The 12,309-nt window shown below is 39.6% G+C and overlaps 1 protein-coding gene and 2 pseudogenes across 1 annotated transcript in view; 1 reads left to right on the forward strand and 2 right to left on the reverse strand.

Annotated features, from left to right (window-relative positions):
• Window positions 1-12,309, reverse strand: part of LOC119416657 (cadherin-4) — a 390,454-nt gene that overhangs the window by 365,517 nt on the left and 12,628 nt on the right. The gene's annotated exons all lie outside the window — the stretch shown is intronic.
• On the forward strand, window positions 3,507-3,640 carry LOC119417807 (annotated as a pseudogene).
• LOC119417806 lies at window positions 3,700-3,873 on the reverse strand (annotated as a pseudogene).

Genomic DNA, 12,309 nt, shown 5'->3' on the forward strand with positions numbered 1-12,309 from the left:
ATATATATATATATATATATATATATACATGTATAAATACACACACACACACAAAAACACACACATATATTTATATACACACATACAGAATATTAGAGGGGCTGATCTCTGTTAAAATTATTCAGATTAAAAGCACAAAGTCAGCTTTTTGATTAAGTCTAAATGCTTTGAAGATAAATTAATTAAAATAAAGGATGCAGGAAACGCTGAAAGAAACCTCGGGACAGTCACATATTGAATCATTCCATTGATCTAGTTAATTGCCATCCTGGTCTTTAAATGAGTCAAATAATCAACAGTTGACTGCACAAGTCTAAAGTTTGCTTTGCTCACTGTAGTTTGTCAATCCTGAGGACTTCTCTGTGTTGTCATTGATGGGACCAAAAGGAGAAAGCACAGAATAAAGTCAGACCTCATCCAGGCTACAGCTACATACAACAAATAAGCAGAAGTGATTCTGATTCTGTACATGCATAACTTGGACCTAATGTGTGCCATAAATTAGTATTATTTTTACCTTTGCACTTTCAGAAATGTGTGCAGCTCATAACAATTTACTGCAAGAAAAACATAAACAGCATCCATTAGAAATGTTTTGAGCACAGAGCCTGAGAAACAGCCAACATACCTTGAATTATACATAAACTAGAGAAAATGCATTTTGTATGAAAATGCAGTGTGAATGTTTTGTAATGAATATCTGCTGAAAATTTCTGAGGAAGTTGAAACTGAAATTTTTAAAATCAAATAATCACAACAAAAGCTGAAATAACCTATAAGCAGATAAAAGTAAAATTAGCTAATCAGTAACTAGAAGTTCAAATAACCTGAACAGCAGCTAAAAGCAAAAATTTGTCAAACAAGAGCTAAAGGCTAAGTTTAGCAAAAAAGTATCCAAAAATAAAACATGCAAATTAGTGGTTAAAAGCTGGCACAGTGGCTCAGTTGTTAGAGTTGTTGCATCTGAGTGAGAAGGTCGTCGAATCAAATCCCAGCTGGGGGCCTTTCTGGGTGGCATTTGCATGTTCTCTCCGTGCATGCGTGGGTTTTCTCCAGGTACTCCAGTTTTCTCCCACAGACCAAAAACATGCATGTTAGGTTGACGGGTAACTCTAAATTGTCTCTAGGTGTGAATGAGAGAGTGGTTGTTTGTCTCTATGTGTCCTTGTGATGGACTTGTGACCTGTCCAGGATGTATTCTGATTATATTATGCTGGTTTTATTTATAAGGCCACTGTTGCTGAATCCTGCTAGCATCCTGCCAGAGTAACGAAAAAGGCACAAAAAATACTTTTTCACAAAATAAAAATACCAAAATACAAAATACCTTGAAAGCAACAACCCTGTCCCATAAAAAAACAAAACAAAAAAAACAATCTGATTCCCCTTTCCAAGCTATAAAATCTTCAAACCAACATATGGTTATGTGGTTTATGGTTAAAACAGGTATAAACTTTATTAAGCCACAAACACAACGTGTGAATTCATCAAATAATTTATGTGACACTTTATGACTCTGTTTATGAGCTTGAATGAGATGTTTCGTATTTTATTAAAAATAATAATAAAACATTCTCTCACACGCACATAACGATGCACCCCCCCCCCCCCCCCACACACACACACACACACACACACATAGAGCAACATGTTGTGGTAAGTGAAAGGAGCTTCTTTGTTTCTTGGCATAGATTAGTGCTTCAGCTGTGAGGAAAGGACAGCCCAATTTGTCAAGAGAGTGCGAGGAGCTAATCACATCAAAAGAACTGCTACCCGGGCTAATATCAGCCCATGAGCTGGACGCCTCATTCATTAGTCTGCATCTGCAGGACAAATCACTTCCATGCTGACAGACAAAAGGCAGCACACAGGAAGGCAAGATGATGGAGTTAAACTTGTAGCTCCACACTCACTGGGACAAACAGCACAAAAGATAAATAAAAAGAATCACTGAATACAATGCATCGTTTCATTTTTGGATTATTGTTTTCTTTATTTCCTCTACAATGGGTATAACTGTTAATCTTGTGTTTGGTAACAGTCACAATAAATGCATAAACAAACAGGTTTATAAAATGAACAAAGAAAGAAAGACATTGTAAAATTTGATCATTCTGGACCAAAGTAAAAACATGTCATATTAATTAATTAAAGCAGTCATAAATATTAAAATTTCCAACAGTCTGTTCCACAGAAAAGATTCTTCCAGTTAAGGCAGATAGCTAAGCTTAAGTCCGTGTTGACCAGATTTGACCTTGAACAAATAGTCCATGCCTTCATTACAAACCGGCTGGACTGCTGTAACTCACTTTATGTTGGGGTCAGTCAGGTCTCCCTTTCACATCTCCAGCTTGTCCAAAATGCTGCAGCCCAGCTACTAACAGGTCTTGTAGGTTTGAGCATATTTCACCAGTTTTGTCCTCCCTTCACTGGCTCCCTGTGCATGTCAGAATAGATTTCAAAATTCTCCTGTTGACCTTTAAGTGCATTAATGGCCTTGCACCCTCATACCTCTCCGACCTTCTTCACCCTTATGTTCCTTCTCGGGCGCTGAGATCATCTGATCAGCTGCTTTTGGTTGTACCAAAAACCAGATTGAAGCTCAGAGGAGATCAGGATTTTTCAGTCATTAGCCCTAAACTCTGGAACAATCTGCCCCCCATCATCAGACAGGCCCTTTCAATTCTTGCTTTTAAATCTCTCTGAAAACACACCTATATTCAGTGGCATTTCAAACAGTGTGATCTGATTTATTATCCCATTGTTTCTCATTGTATTTTTGTTTTATATGTTTTTATTTTTGATGCTTTTAATTTACATCTTGTCATTTTTACTTGATGCTGTGATTTATTGCCAAGCACTTTGGTAACAGTTGCTATTTTAAATTTGCTTTATAAATAAAGTTGACTTGACTTGACTTAAAAACTGGAACAGGATGTGGTGTATGTAAATAAAATGTAAAATATAATTGACGAAGGTAAAATAAAATAGCCCAAAAAGTACAAAAGCTCTATAGGTATACTATGAGGAAAAAGCTAATCTAAGATCTTTGTTTCTGTACTGGACCTGTCCAGGTGTACCCCACCTCTCGCACAGTGATAACTGGATATGGGCACCAGTGACCCCCGCGACCCGAAAAGGAAGAATCGGGTAGAGATAACAAATGGATAGACGCATGTTTTTTGTACTAGCCCAATAAAAAAAATGCTAATTTTGTGAAGTATTCAGGCTTTACCACTAGTTTCCTGTTTTACCATTTTTTCCCAAAGAATTTAGTTAAAATTCATCAGACATCAATACATTTAATTTCAGTCAAAGAAAAGCAAGATCACAAGGCGCTTAGAAAAGTATTTTTAAAGTGAAGATTTTTACCAAACCCATCCATCCATCCATTATCTTTCTTCCTTTTCAGGTCGTGGGGGTCACTGGTGCTCGTGTCCAGCTATCATTGTGCGTGAGGCGGGGTGTACTCTGGACAGGTCGCAAGTACTAAACAGACATTATGTGTACTTACCTGGCAGGGGATATATCATGATCATGTAGGTGGCAGGGTGAGACTCAGCCATTGCACTCTGGTTTTGCTGACCCCTGCGAATTCCCCAAATGTGGGAATCTCAACTAATTTCTGGTGGAAAATATGCAGTAGGGAGGTAGTATGCAATTATAGAGAGGGTTTGGCTTCTCAGAGGAAGTTGGGAAGTCATGCTGAGTCAGATTTGATGTCCCCTGGACATGAATTACCAGAAATTATGCAGTCGAGAGTCCCACATATGGGGAATTCACAGGGGTCAGCACATTCAAAGTTCAATGGCTGAGCCTCACCCTGGTTGAACCACCTTCATGATCATGGTATCTCCCCTGCCAGGTAAGTACTTGCTGTTAAGCATATATCTTAGAACTTTTTGTGTATTGTTTGACATTTGTTTAGCATATGTCTTGGTGTATATCTTAGATCTTTATTTACAGTTTCTTTTTATACTTTATATTTTGCTATTTTTGGGTGTAACTGGGATCCTGTGTACACAATCTCATTCCACCTCGTGCACTACATGTGATAGAAATGACAATAAAGTTGACTTGAACTTGAAGTTCTTCACAGGGACACAGAGAGACAAACGAGACAAACAACCATTCACTCTCTCACCCACACATAGGGACACGTTAGAGTGACCAGTCAGCCTAACATGCATGTTTTTGGTCTGTGGAGGAAACCGGAGTACCCGGAGAAAACCTAGAGAGAACATGCAAACTACACCCAGAAAGTTCCCGGGCTGGGATTTGAATTGGCGACCTTCTTGCTGAGAGGCAACAGCTCTACCAACATTACCAAACCCATTTACGCAAGAATAATTTTAGCACAATAACGTTTTTACAACAATTTTTTTTTAAATTGTGTCATCTGGACCAGTTTGTTTAAGTGAGAAATGTTTTGTCCCCGATCCATATGACTTCCTCAGTTTATGACCTGCCAACCAGATCTGTCCCATAGGTAGCCTTCACTGCTGTGTTTCAAGCCAACCTCCTGTTGGAACCTCAAAAGTAGAATCTTAACGTGCAAAACAATCAATCATCATGTACAACAATCGTGCTTACGACACTCTAGACAAACACACACATTTACTTAAAGTAATAGGAAAATAAGTTTTTAATTTTCAACCAGTTTTAATAAGATACATCAAAAAGTGTCACAAAAAAATTGATTTGAAAAATTTGCAATTAAATTGAGTTAACAGCTAATGAGAAATGCCACACGTCTGAGGTGTAAGGCAATGGAACGCAGCAGTGGGCAATCAACTCGTTAATATTGAGAAAATAATCAACAACTGCATCCGACAAAGGAAACGCTCAAACAATGAAAAACTTGACTGAAGAGTCGATAAGCTTTCACTGCACAGAAGTCTGACCAGCTGTAAATGAAGGGGCAGGCGCTTCTGCTGCACGCACACAGAGATGTGCCACTAAAGATTAGATGCACTGCCTTCTTGACGTCTCTCCTAGCTGCAGGAGATTTTGTTTCTCTGTTCACTCAAGCTTTGAAGCTCGAATGCCTCTGATGTGTCAAATATCTCTTATCTCCCATGCTGTCCAATGGAAGCAAGAAGAAGTGACTATAGGTGTTTAGTTTGGAATATGTGCACTGTTCTAAAGTAAATTCATCAATAACTTGGCTACCAGCAGCTGGGCACGATTTAGTCCAGATTACGCAGCCACAGCCATTGAGAGTAAAGCATTTGCATTTTCTAACCACAAAAATCAGATGTTTCACAGTGGGGCGTGCTGGCATTTTCCAACTTTTTGATTTACTACTCTGTGCAGCTAATAGGCTATGAACTACTTTGTCGAATAAAAGGATTTGGCTGTGAGTAGGAAGCTGGATGATGAACACTGCTGAGAGATCCAGATTCAGTTAGGTGCTGGTGGTCAATCAGCAGTGGTCCAATGAGTGAAGCCACCCAAACAATATATCTTTTGCAGAACTGACCTCTCTTTATCTGAGTCTTTCTTTCTCCCCCCACAGCCTGAGGGTGTTTGCCTGGGAGGCATGTCAGCATGTATCTCCCTACTGTCTGACTCTTTGCCACTGTGGCAAATCAATTCTTAATAAACCATCTGAAGGCTTCCTCTGCTATACCTTTCATTTCCCCTCCTCAAAGCTGCAGGGTAAATTAGCCTGCCAAGTGGATGATAGGGAGCAAGCAGCAGAAAAAAGTGTCAGAGGGGGAATGGGAGAAGAAAAAAAACAACCCAAGACCTACAATTAAATTAACAAATCACTGTTTTTAATTAATCTGGGAAATACACGCAGAACTGTGGGTTTGAGACGTGACTGACATGGCTACAGCGCTCCCTGCTTCTGCTGGTCTTTGTGCTGCTGAAGAAGGGAATCAGAGAGAAGTGAAGAAGGAAAGAAACGGCAGATGAAAAACTCTCCGCAGAGCCCCCCCGAGCAGAATAGTGAGGCTGTTACTTCTACTCTCACCCCACCTTTCTTTGGTTTCCTCTTCCTCCCTCGCGTTTATATCTTTGTAATTCCTCCCTTACTTAGGTTTTCTCTCCTCCCACACCCCCTACCTCTCCTCTTTTTTATCCCCCACTTAATGCTCCTCTTTTCTCTGCTTATTCTTGCTAGTTCTGAAATGTACGTTTGCAATGTGGTGTGGCCCTGGCAGCTGGATAAGACCATTGTTTTGTAATTTTTTCATTGTACTGATTAGGAACATCAATTTTTTTTTCCAAAGCCCATACACAAGAGGTCTTTTGAGTGATTTATTATGTCAAATGTGAAACACCCTCCAATGTGCTCATAATCAAGTAAGACCACCATCGTTTCATCTCATAGAGTATATAAATAGTCCTGAGTAGACCAGGCGTTGAATGCATGTTCAAGCTTACTTGTTTCCATCTTGCTTAGAAGACAGTAAACCTTGTCTTCTCTTCAACATGGCTGCTCCACCAACGTATGTTCTCCTCTAACGTTTCTCCTCCCTCGTCCCCATCTCTTCCCGCTCCCTGAGCTTGTTCCCTCTGCGACCACAGGATTCACGTTGTTTTGATCATTCTCAGAGCTAGACAACTTATCTGCTACTCTACGTTCTCACAGGCCCAGAGGAGAAAAGCTAGAGCTTTTATTACCCTTGCTCTTTGCCTCATCCTCTGATCTGTTGTAAAAGACAATAGTGAGATAAGAAGAAGCAGAAGAAAGAGTCCGGCCAGCGTGCTTCAAAAAGCATGGTAGTCCCAAGGCTTAAAACGGCTATAAGTTACTAGTCATGGAATTTGTCATATATATTATAGGGCCTTTTTAACCTTACAAATAGAAAATGCTGTATTGACACACCAGTAGCGTACTCTGTAACTTTAAACTGAAGAAGCAGCAAATATTTAACAACCTTTGATCTGTTGCCCAAAGAGCTGTAAGTGTTTCCTGAAAAACTGTCAATACTTCATGACAGCCATTGTAACAGGCATTATCATCCATGATATTATCTTAATATTTGCCTTTTCCTCATAATAATGATACAACTTGTCCTTTTTTATTCACACTTCAACCTATTCCTGGTCACATGGAGCTGGAATCCATCCTAGTTCTCATTGTTTAGGAGCGTAAGGTATACTCTGAGCAGATCCTCAATCCATTATATCTCCAGAGACATGGGAAACACAAAATCATGTCTCACTTGTAAGGTCAAGTTAGAATCACTATTTTAATCCTAATATACATAGACTGTGCAGATAAACCTAAAAATGATTGCAAATGTACAGAGAAAACACAAAGCTTTAAATAAAATGCCCTTAAAGAGGTTCTTGGTGAGCTAACAATGCAAACCCATGTCCACAGTACCACACCACTCTAATGTTATTTTAAAATCTGAAAAATAGACAGAATAACTAACATTACCTTCAGCGCTAACAATTGAATATACAGTTTTAGCAAAATAAAATAGATTACAGGTACAGACACCAAGCTATGTGCTGTTCCTGCAAGGCAGTTCCACATTACTAGAATCTGCCATTTGTTCGTGTACTTTTCTTGCCACATGCATTGAGTTTTGGAAAAAATTACCTTTCTCATTCCACACCGCCCAATACCCTGAACAGCAGTTTGGTCCTATACATCCATAGTAAACGCATAGCACAAGTCTAATTTGCTGTCACGGTTCAAGGAGTCCAGTCATTCCTCCATCCCTTTTAACTGTTTAATTCCCTTGATTTTTTTCCCCTGTTTGTTCTGGCCCTTTTGTTTCCTCTCCAGTCTTCTTTCTCTGCAGATAGATGACTGGTGTATAGAGTTGACGCTGTTAAGTGTCATATATAAACATGGCACAAAGCTCCTTATACACCTACAGTGTTTAAACACTTGGTTTCCTTCTCCATTTTTGCCAGACTGTTAAGCTACTGTATGTTAAATATTACTCTCATACTGTCTTTAGGTTCAAGTGTTGCAGTGTTTTCTCATTTTGTCTTAGCGATCCTCCAATCCTTCCTCTTTTGCTGTCACCTGCCAAGCACCTGACTGAACTAACATTCTGTTGTAAATATGCACAATCTGGAATTGCTGACAAACTAGAGACTCACATTTGGTCTTTCTGTCTCTTTGCGATCATGAAAGAATGATACAACCAGATTCTGCCAACTAGGATCAGATCAAAGTGCATTGGCAAATGGCAAGTGAGAATACCATGCTGAGCAGATGTGAAAGAAACTCCATCTATTGACCAAGCAAAAATACTCTATTATGCAAAAATAGGCTAAAGCAACTCCGATTCCAGCCTGTTTCATAAAGTAATTCTCCACCACTTCAGCCCCAACTGAGTCCATCATAAAGGAGCTATTGAGATTTATGGCTCATTTGGTGCTCGGCAGAATGTACAGTTTTGCAAAGAAAGACTTTTTTTGGTTTGTCTGTCTGTGCACAAGATTACTCAAAATGTTATAATCATATTTTCATGAAATTGTCAGAAAATGTTGAGGTTGTCACAAAAAAACAATGATTTAATTTTGGTGCTGATCTAGATCACAATCCAGATCCAAGAATTTTTAAAAGATTCTTGTCTGTTGATGCACAAAATGTTACTGCGTGAGTAACCCTAAGATCTTGGCAGAAGTGTGCACTCTTCAAGTGCTTCTAAATTTGCAAATATTTACCCCTTCACATGCATGAACTACAGCCCCATACATAATCTTTTTGCAGCCCTGGTTCTTGGTCATTCCATAGAAACCAACATAAATATGTCCCATTAACAAATTGCAGTAAAAACATATCCAATAGTTTTGTCAAAACAAAAAAAGGTCATTTGAAAACTGGTTACCTTCAGCACTATGATAGCACAAGTACTAATGCTGATGTATGCCTTTAGATTTTGAAAATAAGACTTTTGGTACATGCAAGTGAAAGTGCTAAGTATTGTCATTGTGTGTTGTAAAATATTACTACATTGTTACAAATAATTTGGACTTGGATTCTTTATTTTCTCCCATTGTTAACCTTAGTTTTTAGCCTCCTATTAAGCTATTGCATTACTTTGAATCTGAGTACATTAGCATATGGTATTACTCAGGTATATGACTTTAGTATTGACATGCTTATACATACTTTTCATTGCATCTTTTTTAAAATAGACATTTCCTCCTCTGTCACCACCTTATTATCAACCTGTAACATAAAATACTATCATAACTTTCAACCACATCCTTGATAGAGTGCTACACCTATAGATACTGATATGGACACTGTCCAAACCAGAGATACATTTAAGAATTCCTCTTTTAAGGAACGTTTTATAAACGCTGTCAAAAACAACACTTATCTTGACACAAATCCACAGGTTGAACAACTGGAAGATAAAGTTAGAGAGGCCAGACAGATGGTTTGGACATGTCCAAAGGAGGGACAGTGGTAGAAGGATGTTAGAAATGCAGCTGCCAGGAAAAAGACAAAGAGGATAAATATGGATGCAGTTAGAGAGGACAAGGAGGTAGTTGGAGTGAGGACAGAGGATGCAGAGGACAGAGATGGAGGAGGATGACTCGCTGTGGAGACCCTGAAGAGGGAAAAGCCGAAAGAAGAAGAAGATCTTGACACAAATCAATTGACACTGTAAAGACCAGGACTCCTTTAGGAGACATTTTGATAGCCATTTATTTGCTTTCAGTATGTTGGATAGCTCAATTTCTGACACCACGGGACTCACCATTGTCTTCTTGTTAATTAACATTGATGACACTCTGTTTGTCGACCCCCAACTTCTCCATCCTTTTCTTCCTCCGTCCCCTGTGCTCCTCCTCAGCTTCCTTGTACAGAGGCAATGATTCAGCTGTGTGCTGAACTTAAGCACTAAATGGCTAACATTCACAAGGAGTCCAGGACACAATTACTGATTAGCAGACAGCTATGTCTTCTGAGGGCTCTCATCCTTCGTTTCATCCTCCCTTAACAAAGACAAGGGAGTTGCAAGCAAAGGGAATAGTATATGAGGCTGTAATGTTTTTGAATATTTCCTGCCCACAGACAGATCACACACTTCTACTGTTGATTAAAAAAGTGTGAGAAATGGACAGAAGTTTCATTAATTAAATAGAATGATCTGATCTTGGTCTCAGGAAACTAAGCAAAGTAGAAAGATAATGGAGGGCTGGGTTAGAGGTGAAAACACTGAAGCGTATTTCATTAATTTTTCATACAATTTATAGGGCGCTTTCATGACAATGACTGTAAATGGGATTTTGACCATGTCTCTTTAATTATGTTTTCGTACAAGAAAGTAGAGTTAAAGACTTTCAAAAAGAAGAAGAAAGGGCAAATTGTCCACAGCCGACTCATGCATTTAATTTGCTCAGAGCTGGCAAATAGAAATACAAGTTTAAAACAAAATGTTGTCGCCCTTCTCCTTTGTAGTGCCTCTGACTGTCTTTATTAAGCCACACTGACAAAATAAATAGTGGTGTTGCTGTGACAGTTGAATAGTCACTTTATTTGGTGCCTTCACACTGGGTTAATTTGTAACTGACTCAATTAGGTTACAATTAAAAAGGTATAAAAGACAGAAAGCATAGAGAACAAGAGAGCAGGCAAGATGAGGATATCAGAGTCTCTTCCTAGACTAAAAGGTACAATGGAGCAGTAGTCAAACTCTGAAAGAGTAGTACTGTATATTTAAATCATGTTTCTCTTCAATTCTTTTAAACTGTTGGGAATAACGTGTCTTTTTTCTGCTACTCCAACTGTTTTATCTGATAATAAACAAACTGAAGGATTTGGCAAGTGCATTTTCTATGCAAAGACTTGTAGAGTCAGATCCAGTGCTTAATTTGAGCCAGATCCTGCTGGAACAAGATCCAGGAACTCTCTCATTTTGACAAAGTGTGTTCCGGCAACTCAGATCTCCGCCCCTAAAAGTCCAAAGTCATTGCACATTTTTACGAGAGGTGACGTTGCCCAGTCTGTAGAGTGGATGTTCCAGCCACACTACATGCACACACACACTCCTGCCCAGCAGCGGGCAGCATGTCCCGTGGGGGTGAAGTGTCTTCATCCACCTTCAGTGGTGCCCCCTGCAGACAGTGTACATTTCATGCACAGGAGCGTCTCCAGACAGCTCTGCAGAGCGCACGCACAACTGCTGAAGTGTCGGAACTCCTGCATACATGTCAGACATAATAAATAAAAAAGCTTACAGTAAAAAAATAAAACTACAACAAAAGAAATGTTTGATGTGTATTATTCACATTACATCACGCTTCAAAATAACGGCACTAATTTGTCAAAATAACAGCGATCAAAATGTTGAAAAGACAATTTACTTTCATAAAACAAATGGATGGTTAGATGGTTGTCCTTAATTGGACAACTGAGAATTGAAGCACCTGAAGGCAGTGGTAATCAAGACTGGAGCAGGAGTGACAACGCACAGGACTGAATTCAGCAGAGAAGAGTTCTGGTCGGAACAGTTTGTGTGTGTGTGTGTGTGTGGGGGGGGGGGGGTGTCAGGACGCTTGACAGAATCAGCGCTGCTCAATTCACACACAGGCTTGTTGTTGCTGCTCTCTAAAATAGTAATTTCAATTCAATCTTTACTTATACACAGTGGTTAATTTGAGCAGGATCCTGCCGGAACAAGATCCGGGAACTCTCTCATTTTGACCCGTTCTGTTCCGGCAACTCTGTGTTCGGATCCAGCAGCTCCGCCCCTAAAAGTCCAAAGTTATCGCACATTTTTATTTTGATTATTTATTCAAAAATACAAGAAAGGAGACGTTGCCCTTAGTCCGGTGGACCCAGTCTGTGGAGTGGATGTTTCAGCCACAGCGCGCGACGAACCAGCTACACGCTCCTTCAAGGAGCAGTAGAGGGGGTGAGGACGGAAGGACAGATGGTCTTACGCACAGAGGTTCTGAGCAGTCCTTCTCTCCTCCTCTCCAAATATTGTCCCTACAGCGAGGCTGCGCACTGAAAAACACCCTCTCCCCTCCTCTCAGACCCCGAAACAGAAAAAATATTTTATTCAAGAGAGAAATGTTTGATGTGTTATTCACATTATACATTACGTTTCAAAACAACAGCGCAAATTTGTCAAAATAACAACAACGATCAAAATGTCAAAGAGACAGTCCAATTTACTTTAATAAAAAATGGATGGATGGATGGATGGATGGATGGATGGATGGATGGATGGATGGATGGATGGATGGATGGATGGATGGATGGATGGATGGATGGATGGATGGATGGATGGATGGATGGATGGATGGATGGATGGATGGATGGATGGATGGATGGATGGATGGATGGATGGATGGATGGATGGATGG

Source organism: Nematolebias whitei, chromosome 11 (genome assembly GCF_014905685.2).
Source record: "Nematolebias whitei isolate Nwh7 chromosome 11, NemWhi1, whole genome shotgun sequence".
Classification (NCBI taxonomy): domain Eukaryota; kingdom Metazoa; phylum Chordata; class Actinopteri; order Cyprinodontiformes; family Rivulidae; genus Nematolebias; species Nematolebias whitei.